Here is a 12,667-nt window from a genome sequence, read left to right on the forward strand (position 1 = left end):
ATGACTCAGTAACCTCCTGATTTGAAGTGCAAAGTGGATAAAATGCCAGGCCTGGAGTCAGGAAGACCTGAGTTCGAACTCTGCCTTAGATACTTACTGTCTGACTCTGGGCAAATCACTGCCTCAGTTTCCTCAACTGTAAAACGGGCATAAAAATAGCACCTGACAGGGGTGGGGGCTCAAGGCCACATGTGGCCTTCTAGGTCCTTGGGTTTGGCCTTTTGACTGAGTCCAAGTTTTACAGAACAAATCTTTTTATTAAGGGGATTTATTCTGTGAAGTTTGGATTTAGTCAAAGGGCCTCATGTGTCCTTAAGGCTGAAGGTTCCTCATCTCTGAGTCTCTTAGGATTGTTGCGATGAAGAAATGAGGTAATATTTATAAAGCATTTTGCAAATCTTAAAGCATTACATACACACACACATACATATTGTTAAAAATGATTTTTCTTGGTAATCTGTGTCTTGGAGACTCAGAGCTCCCCTCTTGCCAGCCTTCTGACCAAAGTTGTTCAGAAGGACATCTCTGATAATGAGATTGCATTGAATCTTCTTATTTTGGTCAAACTCCAACCTAGGCCTGAATTGATTTTATCCTACTCAGGTTTGGGTGGAGACAGACTCCCAAGTATTTCCTTTGATGGCAGGCGATATCAGCCCCTGTGGACTAAGTGATCTAAAGCATGTACTGAAGACATCATTTTAATATGACCTACCTCCTAATATGTCAACCAATCACGGTTGATTGGCACCCCTTGGAAACACCTACTCTTCGAAGGGCACAGAAGGCTGTACCCCAAAATCCCAAACTGAGCCAGTTCTAAACTGGCCCCCTTAGGGGCTTAGTTTTGGACTGACCTCCCATGCAATGCATGTCAAGCCACTTTGAGAAATTAAACCGTATGTACCCCAATTTTATTTGTCTCTTTCTTAGAGCAGACTTTGTTTCAAATTGTGGTTCATGGGGTTCATGGGGTTCTGGGTTCACTATATATACATATATATATGCTAGCTATTATATTTATTCTCTCTCCTTCAGGTCTTTCTTTGAGTCAGATGTCAACCTCCAGGCCTTTCTTCCTCCTTCCTCAAAGAGTTCGGACCCAAAATCACACTGCTAGTAAATATCCAAGGAAGGATTTGAACTCAGGCATTCCTGACTCCAAATCCAGTGTTCCATCCACTATACTATTCTGCTTTGTTCTACATCATTTCAATGAAACACCTTTACTTTGAGCTAAGTTTGTCAGCTGGCTGATTATTAAAGGCAATATACTGGTAGGGGCTAATGAGCTATGGCTTTAGGAGTTCTAACTCGTAGGGTCCATTACACATGGAGCAGATGTCACCCAGGGGACCCAACCTTCAAATACAGGTCAGGGAAGGGATAGCCCAGAGCATATACTACACTAAATAACAAAAGACCCAGAGGAAAGCCACCATCATACAGCACCCTCCATGGAGGAAAGACATTGACAAGAACCTCGCAGGATGGGACCCCTTTTGCTAGAGTCCTCAAGATATCCCCCTTAGGCACAGAATAGCTTTTTCTGCTGGACTCCTTATAGAGTTCTGAATCTTCGTTTCCTCATCATGCCCCACCTCTTCTCATACTGCTGCCAGCCATTGCTCATCCCAGGACCAATGCTAGGGCAGATGAGAAAATGGGAAATGTAAAATCCTTCTGACCCCTTGCAGCTCCTCCTCTGGCCCAGGGTCTGGGGGGAGGAGAGATCCAGGCAGAGGCTGAGACACTCTGCCCCCCCACCCCACCCCAAGGTGACTCTTCTGTGGCTTGGCTAGCACTGCTCTCTCCTGGCTTGCCACTCACTCTAATCTCTTGGTTCTGAAACCAGTTCACCCTTTAGAAGACCCCAAAGTACAACCAGGTGTCCTCAGTCAATCAATCAACTCCAGGGCTGCTCCCCACCCTCACGCCATTCATCCAATGTCTTTAGGGCATCTTTGACTGATTGAGTGGAAGACTTGTGGTTTCACTCAGTTAAGGTATCAGGGCACCATATCTTAGCACATTCTTTTAGCAAGGTGGGAAAATGGTTCTGACTTCCTATCCCTATGCATGGCCAGCTGTTGTTTTCTCAAAAGAAAGAAAATTCCAGGAGGTCAGGAATTATTTCTTGGCTATTTTGGTCTCTTCTCTATATAGGACAATACTGGGCACATGAAAAGTGTTTAATAATTGCTTGTTGGATTAGACTGAATTGAATGAAAAAACAAAAGGCAACAGTAAAACATTAAAGATAAAATTTTTAAATGACTCATTAAAAAAAAACAATAGAATTCTTTCAAAAGTAGGGTAACTAGCCAGCCAGCGTGAGTCCCCCAGGCTTTAGTCTCATGGAACTCTATCCTAGTAACAACTGCTCACATCTACTCATAGGGCTTTAATGTTTACAAATTACTTTCCTCAAACAGCCCTGTGAGGGAGGCAATGAAAGTATGATTTCCTCTATTTTACAGAGGAAGAAACTGAGGCTCACGGAGACTTTGAAGGACTTGTTCAAGGTCACACAGCTAGTAACTGGAGGCAGGAATGTGAACCGAGGTCTCCTGATGCCAAGTACCAGCATCTGGTACAGCACTGTGTCAGATCCCAGCTCTGTCCTTGACTACCTATGTGCCCTTAGTAGGTCACTTAAGGTCATGTGCACTCAGTTTCCTCCTCTGTAAAATGAGAAATAGCATTGTGTTTGGAGTCAGAAGACGGGTTCACATCCTGGTATTCCATTGACTACCTTGTAACCTTGGGCAAATTATTTCTCCTCCCTGAGCCTCAGTTTCCTCCTCTGTAAAAAGGTGTCTCTGTGGGGCACCAGGGCTCACCTGGGAACTCCCAAGTCCTCCCTCGCCTAACAGCTGGCTGATTCTCCACCAGTCCTTTGTAGCCATTTGGATGAACTGGAAAAACAACCCATTTCCCAAACTTAAAAATAGAGACACCCTTGAAAGCTGGTTACTGTCAGCAGGCCAAGATTTTCCCTGCTTGCCTGGTGAGCTCCTCTGATAACTGTTCTCCCAATTGTTCTGAGTAATTGGGTAATTCAGCCTCATACATCCTGTAGCTGTCAGACGTGCATCAATCAGGATGGCCCTCGGACCCCGGGTTTGGCTGAGAATTCCAGATTACTTGGGAGGGTCTTAGAGCAGACCATGTCCAAGCTGGGAGGGACTTCAGAGCCTAGAACGTCTGAGATGAAAAGAGACTTAGAAAGCCTCTATTTTATGGCATTAGCTAACATCTTTAAGGACTTGTTATCCCATTTACCTTCAAAACAACCTTGAGAGATAGGGGAAATCAAGTAAGTATTTCTATAGCACCTACTATGTGCCCAGCACTGTGCTAAGAGCTTTTACAAATATTCTTTCATTTGACCCTCACAAAAACCCTTCAAGGCTGGTGCTGTTATTATCTCCTTTTTGCAGTGGAGGAAACTGAGGCGACAGAGGTTAAGTGACTTGCCCAGGGTCACTCTAGTAAGTGTCTAAGGCCAGATTCCAACTCAGGTTTTCCTGACTGGGAGTCCAACACTCTATCCACCATACCATGTTGCTTCCCTTCCCAAGTTTATTGTTTCCTAACTGTGAATCCAGAGAAAATATTTGCCAATCCACAGTATTTTGACTATCCTAGGCCTTTACACCTGAAAACTTATTAACTTAAGAAAACACCCAGTGATTCCTGCTTCCCTGCATTTTCTTCATCTCCCTCCCAGCTACTCCTTCTCTCTCAATTACAGACTTCAGAGAATTGAGATACTTCACCAGTCCACAACATAGATTTGGGAAGGATTATAGGATTATAGCTCCAGGGCTGAAGGGGTCCTCAGAGTCAGCACGACCAGTCCTTCATTTACAGAAAAGGAAAATGACGCCCAGAGATCCTCAGCTCCTGCTCTCAGCATCCATATTGATTCCCCCTCAAACCCTAACCACGAAGTTCCTCAAACTACTCATTTTCCATGACCTGCTCCTCCTCCCCGCATCAGCCACACACAAAGAAGGTCATACCCTCAATCTTGCCATCACCCCCAAATGAACCACCACCACATTCAAGAATTCTGGAATTGCTCATCCAATCGTAACCGCTCAGCTTCTCTCTCCCCTTACAAAACCCTCTTCTTCCTCTGCACCATAGATTTCTCTCCAGTCCCCTTGACCCTCAGTTCTCTCCCAGGCCATATCCCCATGCACTGGCCACTTTCTCTTCTTTTCTCCAGCTTGGCCCCTTGGTGAACCAATTCAACTCTACACTGTCCTCCTCTCTCGAATTCCCAGCCTCTGATTATGCCCCGTCAAGCCTCAGCCCTGCATCACCCACCATTCAGCGTCTTCACTCTTACACACATGCTGTTGAAGGAAGGTGGAGAAAATCACATACCTGTTCTGACTGGGTCCACTACAAATTTGTGTTAAACAACCCCAACTGGGCCCTCCCCGATGCTTGGCAACATCCTCCAATACCCTTCTCTCCTTGGAAACCGCCTCTACCCGGGTGCAGACCCTTGTCACTTCACACCTAGATTACTGCAATAGCTTCTGGGGGTGGAGGTGGAGGTCTTCCTGCCTCAAGGCTCTCCCCCTCCAGTCCATCCTCCATTTAGCCACCAAAGTGGTTTTCCTAAAGCACAGATCTGATCACGTCACCACCCGCCCCCCACCCCCAATAAACTCCAGTGGTTCCCTATCACCTCCAGGATCAAATACAAATCCCCTATCTTTCAAAGTCCTTCATAACCTAGCCCTCTCCTACCTTTCCAGACTTCTTACCCCTTACTCCCCAATATGTTCTCTTCAATCCAGAGACACTGACCTCCTGGCTGTTCCATGAACAAGACCCTCCATCTCTAGGCTCTGGGCATTTTCTCTGGCTGTTCCCCAAGTCTGGAGGGATCTGTTTCCTCTCCTCCAGTTACTGACCCCCCTGTCTCCCTTCATGTCCAAGCTAAAGTCCCATCTTTTACAGGAAGTCTTCCCCAATCCCTGTTAATTCCAGTGCCTTCCCTCTGTTAAATTATTTCCTATTTATCCTGTATAGAGCTTGACTGTATATATTTGTTTGAAAGTTGTTTCTCCCATTGTATTGTAAACTCCAGAGGGCAGGACCTGTCTTTTGCTTCTTTTTGTATCCCCAGAGCTTAGCACAGTGCCTGGCACATAGTAAGTGATCAAAAAATGTTGACTGATTGATTGGTTGGTTGGTTGAATTTACTTGGGATCATAGGATCATATTCTTAGAGTTGAAAGAGACCTCAGCTGCCCCCAAGTCCAACCCCTCATTTTACAGATAAGGAAACTGAGACCCAGAGAGTTGAAGTGACTTGATCCAAGTCATACAGGTTGTAAGCAGTAGAGTCAGGACTGAAACCTAGCTCCTGTCTCCACGATCCATGCTGATCACTAAGGGGTCTTCCAGGTCTGAGGGTCTAAAGTTGGGCTTTTTTTTTTTTAACAAACTATTTATTTACTTTTAATATTTTTAAAAAAATTTGAGTTCCAAATTCTCTCACTCTCTTCCAGTACCCATTGAGAAGGCAAGCAATGTGATATCAGTTACACATGCAAAATCATGCAAAACATATTTCCATATTGGCCAAGTTGCAAAATGAAAAGCAAGAAAAAAGAAAGGGAAAAAAGTCTGTTTCAATGTGCCCTCAGAATTCATCAGTTCTTTCTGGAGGTAGATGGCCCTTTTCCTCATGGGTCCTTTGGAATTGTCTTGCATCAGAGGAGCTAAGTATTTCACAGCTGATCATCATAATATTGCTGTTACTGTGTTCTGTGCTGGTTCTGCTCACTTTGATACGCATCAATTCATATGGGTCTTCCCAAGTTTTTCTGAAACTATGCCCCTCCTTATTTCTTACAGCACAATAGTATTCCATCAGAACCACACCACAATTTGTTCAGCCAATCCCCAATGGATAAGCATTCCCTAAATTTTCAATTCTTTTCTAATTCTTTGCCACCACAAAAAAAAAAAAACCGCTATAAATATCTTTGTATAAATAGGTCATTTCCTCTTTTCCTTGATCTCTTTGAGATACAGTAGTATTGCTGGATCAAAGGGTATGCACAGTTTTATTGCCCTTTGGTCCTAGTTACAAATTATTCTCCAGAATGGTTAGATCAGTTCACAACTCCACCAACAATGCATTAGTCTCCCTATTTTTCCATATCCTTCCAATAGTTTCCATGTTCCTTTTCTATCATGGTAGGCAATCTGACAGATGTGAGGGGGTATCTGAGGTCCTAGAGTAATGATGATGAGCTACTCACCCCCCTTCACAATGAGCGAGAGCATGCGCATGCGGGCACGTGCACACACACACACACACACACACACACACACACACCTTCACAACCCTTTACAGATCTCCAAGCCCTCTCATACTCATCTCTTTTGATCCATACAGTCTCCCTGGGATGGAGGATAGATAAGGATTATTATCTCATTTTGTAGACAAGGCTGAGGTGAAGTGACTTTCCCAAACCCCATTCTGTGAGGCCCAGAAAAGTAAAGTCCAACAGCCAATGAGTTGTGGCAGCAGCAGGCGGGGGCCGTCTCTCCTGCCACCTCCTGGGGTTCTTGTGGGCTCTGCTCAGCGTCCATGGTTGCCTTTTATTTTTCTCAGAAATGCTGGAGGCAGACAAAGTGACTGATTTTTCCAGGAATCCTTGCTTCTTTTCGCCTCTGCCCAACCTCTTCCAAGGTCACTCCAGGGGAGAGGGGCGCCACCAAAGTCAGATCTCAAGACTTTCTTTTGTTTCTTCCATCAGACAAGATTTCCTCCTGACAGAGAATTTCTCCTGCCTTGTGCCCCTTCTGTCGTCCCTGCCCCCGGCCCCTAGGGACCAAGCAGTCCCAGAATAGTGCAAGAGAGGCCCCAGGGGGATGCTAAGGACTATGGAGGAAGCAGTGGCCTTGAATTTTATTAAAGCTTTCTTTCGGGCTTCCCGTTTTAGAAACAGGGACTGACTGACTTCGGCAAAAGGGAACCAATTCTGGTCTCTCCCCTGAATAGCCTGTCTGGCCATCACAGAATTCCAGGAATCCCAGGCTGAGCCTACAAAGTCCTGAGAACCTGGGAGCCCTCTGGGTGACCAAGCGCTCTTTGGGGCTAGGGTTCCAAAACATCTGCAAAATTTGTTAGGCTTCTGAGTGGGAGTAACTAACTTATTGTTCTCCATGCCCTTCCACTCAGATGCTTAACCTCTGCCTGGCAGTGTGGTGCGGTGGTAAGTGTGCTGACCGTGGAATCAGGGAAGCTCCATTCAAATCTCAGTTTGATCACTTATTATCTATGTGACTCTCTGGGCCTCCATTTCCCAATCTGTAAAATGGATGAGTTGGACTAGATAACAGTGGTCCCTTCCGGCTCTAAATCTATGATTTTGTATGGTCCTATGATATTCTTCTGTGGACTTCATCTTAACAAAAAACCCACAACTTTTTCCGGGAGCATTTTAACATATAAGTATTATTATTCTCATTTTACAGATGAGGAAATTGAGGCTCAGACAGATTAAGTGACTTTCTCTTAATCAAAAAATCTCATAGGCAGGATAGGAACCCAGGTCTTGCTGGTTTCACGTGTAGCAGTCCACGCATTCTGCCATACAGCATTCGGAAGCTCTAGAACAGAAGTTATATAATATACAACCCTCAGGGTCTTCCCCTCCCAGTTTGATTTCCTTTTTCTCTTTGAGCAGCCAAACTAGGCCAGCTTTCGCCTGATTTCTTACCCAGCCTTAAATCACTGAATGGGTGTTGCCTCAGGCAAATCAAGACCTGGGCTTATAAAGGTCAAGGTCTCCCACTGCATCCGGGATCATCTCCAGTTGTCTTGTTCTATATCTTGTCCCTGGACTCCGATAACCCTGGAGGAGAGTGTGAGGTTGGTGACTTAGCACAGCCCTGCCTCACCGAAATCTAATTCACTTGCAAGTCAAGACGTCAACCACCCGATGGCACTGGTTCTCTTCAAGAACAAAGAACAAACAGCAACAATAATGAAATATAGACTCATTGAGTCTCAAGTATAGTATAGGTAGCTAGCAGATAGAGCACTGGACCTGGAATTAGGAAGACCTAGACGTAAATCCAGTCTCAGACTTTCACTAGCTGTGTGATCCTGGGCAAGTCACTTAACAAACTCTGTCTGCCTCAATTTCCCCCCCCCCTTTTTTTTTTGGCTAGGCAATGGGGTTAAGTGACTTGCCCAGGGTCACACAGCTAGTAAACGTTATGTGTCTGAGGCTGGATTTGAACTCAGGTCCTCCTGATTTCAGGGCCAGTGCTCTATTCACTGTGCCACCTAGCTGCCTGCCTCAATTTTTTCAACTGTAAAATTAGGATAAAAATAGCACCTACTTCTAAGGGTTATTGTTAAGGTTATTGTAAGTTAATATTTGTAAACTCCTTTGTGAACCTTAAAGCATTATATAAATGCTAGCTTTTTTATTATATAGACATGGCAAAATATAGATAAGATAGAATATACACAGAAATTCCAATTTGCAGGGATCCTAGAGAGCACCTAGTACAAACTGTACCTGAGCAGAAACCCCATTAATACCACTTCCTAATAAATGATTACCCAGCTTCGGACTGAATTTTTTCAGAAACAAGGAATTACAGACTCAGTGTGAGAAAGTGGGAAATATGTTCAAACTTGGAATGAAGAAACCCAGGTTCAAATCCCAGCTCAGATGCTTTGGACCTGGGGCCAATCCTCTCTCCTCTGATCCTTCATTTCCTTTTTCATAAAATAAAAGATAAGGACACTGGCATTGCCTCCCTCCCAGGGTCCTCCCAAGCGAAGTGCTTGAAGTGTTCCAGAAATGGAAGCTGTTGTTATGAGTTGCTAAGGCAGCCTGTTCCACTGTGGGACCCTCTCATTGTGAAGAAATTCTCCCTGACATCAAGCCTAAATCTATCTCCTTGTGACTTCCACCCATTGTTCCTGGTTCTGCTCTCTAAGGCCACACAGAGCAAACTTTACTTCCCCTTGCATGTATATGTATGCACATAGGTGGGAGAGAGTGTCCTAGGCTTTTGGGGGAAATGTTTTTACTAGCTGTTTTTACCATACCATCCAAGTAATTTCTTTTGCTACTGGCTGACTCTTAAGGGGAAGTATGCTGGTGGGGGCTTGAGAGCTACTCCTATTAGAGCATCTTTACTAAGACGGTATTCTTATATAAAATATGACCATGGATTCCAGTCCAAAGGAAATATGCAGTTCCAATTCAAATAATGGGACTTCATGGGATTCATTATATGTACTAATTAGGACCCAGTTATGGTAATACAATTGGTGAAAACTTTCTTCCAAAAGCCTCCTCCATAATTACCCAGAGTGTTCTTGGGAAGAGCAGGCATAAACTTTGAGTACATAAGTACAGAGGCTGCCAACCACGTATGGCAAAGGTAACTCACAACACCCAGTCCCCAAAGCCTTGAAATTCCCTCTTTTTGTAGGATCCTCATGCTAGGGTATAGCATCTCTGATCTCATCACCTCCCTACTCACATACTTTTCTCAAACACTCTCCTACTCAATAAAATTCCAGGGGCTTTCCTTAGAACAAATACAAAATCCTTTGCATTCAAAGCCCTTCATAACCTACTCCTACCCGGCCACACACACCTTGCCCATCTTCTTAGAGCTTACACTGCTCCATGTCCTTCAATCCAGTAATATTCCTAGCACAAGACATTGTCTCCTGACTCATGACAGTTTCCCTGGCTGTCTCTCCTGCTTGGAATGCTCTTTCTCCTCACCTCTGCCTCCTGGCTTCCCTGGCTTCTTTCAAGTCCCAGCTAAAATCCCACTTTCTATAGGAAATTCACAATCCTCCTTAATTCTAGCACCTTCCCTCTGTTAATTATCTCCATTTTACCCTGTACGAAGCTTGTTTGTACATCATTGTATGCTTTCTTTCCCATTACGTTGTAAGCTCTTCAAGGGCAAGGACTATGTTTTGCCTCTTTTCCTATCTCTAGTGTTTAGCACGGTGCCTGGCATATAGTAGGTGCTTTATGAATGCTTATTTGCTGACTGGAAGTTGCCTACTCCCTTGTGTTCCTGATTCTCTGTATGACGTGGTTGATGTGGGTGGGGAGAGGAGAGAAAATGCATTCCTCCTCCCCATTCTCACTGTCTGCCCTCTGGTTAATATGACTTTGGATCTGGTGCATTTACAAAAATTTCTTTTCATTGGTGGAAAGAATGATTCCTTAGAGTTCATCTATATCAATCTACCTATCTATTCTGTAGGTATTACACAATGAAACATTAACCAAATAGTCTATATATTGCCTCTGTGACTTCGAATACACTTGTCCCTATGAAAGGAATGCACTCCTTCTTCTTTGTCTCTGCCTATTGAAATCTTACACATTGAAATAGTTAACTAAGGGGAAAAATCTTCACAGCAAGTTTCTCAATAAGAAATTGATTCAAATGTATAAGAACAAGAGATATTCTTCAGTTGGAAAATGGTCAAAGTGTATAGAAAGGAAGTTCTGAAAGGAAGAAATCATAGATAAGAAAAGATCATATAAAATGTTCTAAATCACTAATATGAAGAGAAATGCAAATTAAAGCAACTGTGAGGTTCCATCTCCCACCCATTATCCTGGCAAATTTGATCAAAAAAAAAAAAAAAGGAAAATGACAATTGCTAGGAGTGTGGGAGGCTAGGCACATTGACACATTGTTGGTGGACCTGTGTATTGGTTTAGGAATTATGGAAAGCAATTTAGAACTATGCCTTTAAAGTTACTTAACTGGATACATATCCTTTGTAACTCAAAGTTACTAAAAGGATAAACACATATCCTTTGATGTATTGCAACCACTACTAGACCTATGCCCCAAAGAGAACAAAGAAAGAGGAAAAGAACCCATATGCACAAGAATATTTAAGGCTGGGTTTTTGTGTTTTTAGTCATTGCAAAGGCTAGAAATTAAAAGAGTGCCTGTCATATAAAAAATAATCAAGCAGATTATAGTATACGAAGGTAATGGAATATTATTTTTCTGTAAGAAATGATAAAGGTGATGGTTTCAGAGAAACCTGGGAAGACTTGTATAAACTGAGGCAAAGTGAAATGAGCAGAACCAGGAGAACAATTACAAAGAATAACTTTGTAGAGATAAATGATTTCGAAAACTTTAAGAATTCTGATCAGTGCAATGACCAGCCAGAGGATGGTGTGATGACATGATTATGATGACAAATGCTACCCGCATTTCCTCACACAGAAGTGATGGACTCAAGATGCAGAATAGGACACCTCTGGACATGGCCAGTGTGGTCATTTGTACTGCTCGACTCTGCATATTTGTTGTAAGGGTTTTGTTCAGTGGGGAAGAGCAAGAGGGAGAATGGAAGGAAGTGCTGGGAACAGGGGTGCCCCAGAAAAGGAGAAAAAAAATAAAAGAAGGAAAAGATGATTGTTGAAGCGTTTTTAAAAACCATACAAAGAGAACAGAAGAAATTTCAGAAGGAAACACAAGCAGGACAGCTTTGAAAGTTACATGTTGAATTCATCATAGACTTAAAGAAGAAAAGCAAGCATTAGATAATAGAACCTTGTGGTTTCATGTACTTTTTTATGTGCTTTTTTCCTGTTCTGGTACCCATATGAATTTCCTCATTTTATTTGGAGTTTAAATTAAAATTATGTTAATTAAATCAAATAATCATTTAAATAAAACTTATTTAAATGAAATTATTTATTTGAACAAAATTTATTTAAATTAAAATTTTTTAAAAATGTTAAAAAAAAGAAATCCGACCAACTTTCAGGGCCCAACTCCATGTCACCTCCTCCATGAAGCCTTCTCAAGCCTCCCATCCCTTCCTCACAACCTCACTCTCCTTTGCACTCCAGTGGATTAGAATGGAAAAGCATTTATTAAGAGCTTACCACGTGTAAAGTTTTGTGCTAAGTATACAAAGAGTAAAAGAGTCCCTGCTCTCAAGGGGTGCACATTTGTTTTTGTTTGTTTTGTTTTTATTTGGCTAGGCAATGGGGTTAAGTGACTTGCCCAGGGTCACACAGCTAGTAAGTGTTATGTGTCTGAGGTCGGATTTGAAGTCAGCTCCTCCTGAATCCAGGGCGGGTGCCCTATCCACTGCGCCACCTAGCTGCCCCAAGGAATTCACATTTAAAATTCAAGGAACCTTCACTTCTAAGAGGTTTCACTGAAAGACAGATAGGAAGACCTGGGGTTCCTTTCTTGGTGCAGCAACTAGGCAGATCACATTAGCCAGTCAGAGGGCCAGAGGGCAGAGCAGTATTGCCCAATGGTCCACCATTGTACCTGAAGGCAAGCTAGTTGGTGCATCCCCGCTCAACCTTCAACTAGGAGCAGCCATATCTCCCCCCACCAACTGTCTATGACATGTCTGTGTTCTTGATCTTAGAGACCTTGATCACATTCTGCTTATACTGAATTTTTTTTGTATCTAGTCTTACCTGCCCTGCTCAATTTCAAGTTCTTATGATCTTTGCATGCCTCCTGCCTAAAGATTCCTTGGAGATCATTTAGTATAATCCCCTCATTTTACAGAAGGGGAAAATGAGCTCACACTTGCTGAGGCAGTTTGTTGTAATAGATGTTCAATCATTTTTTG

This window comes from Vombatus ursinus, unplaced genomic scaffold, assembly GCF_900497805.2.
Source record: "Vombatus ursinus unplaced genomic scaffold, bare-nosed wombat genome assembly UNPS02009824.1, whole genome shotgun sequence".
Lineage (NCBI taxonomy): Eukaryota > Metazoa > Chordata > Mammalia > Diprotodontia > Vombatidae > Vombatus > Vombatus ursinus.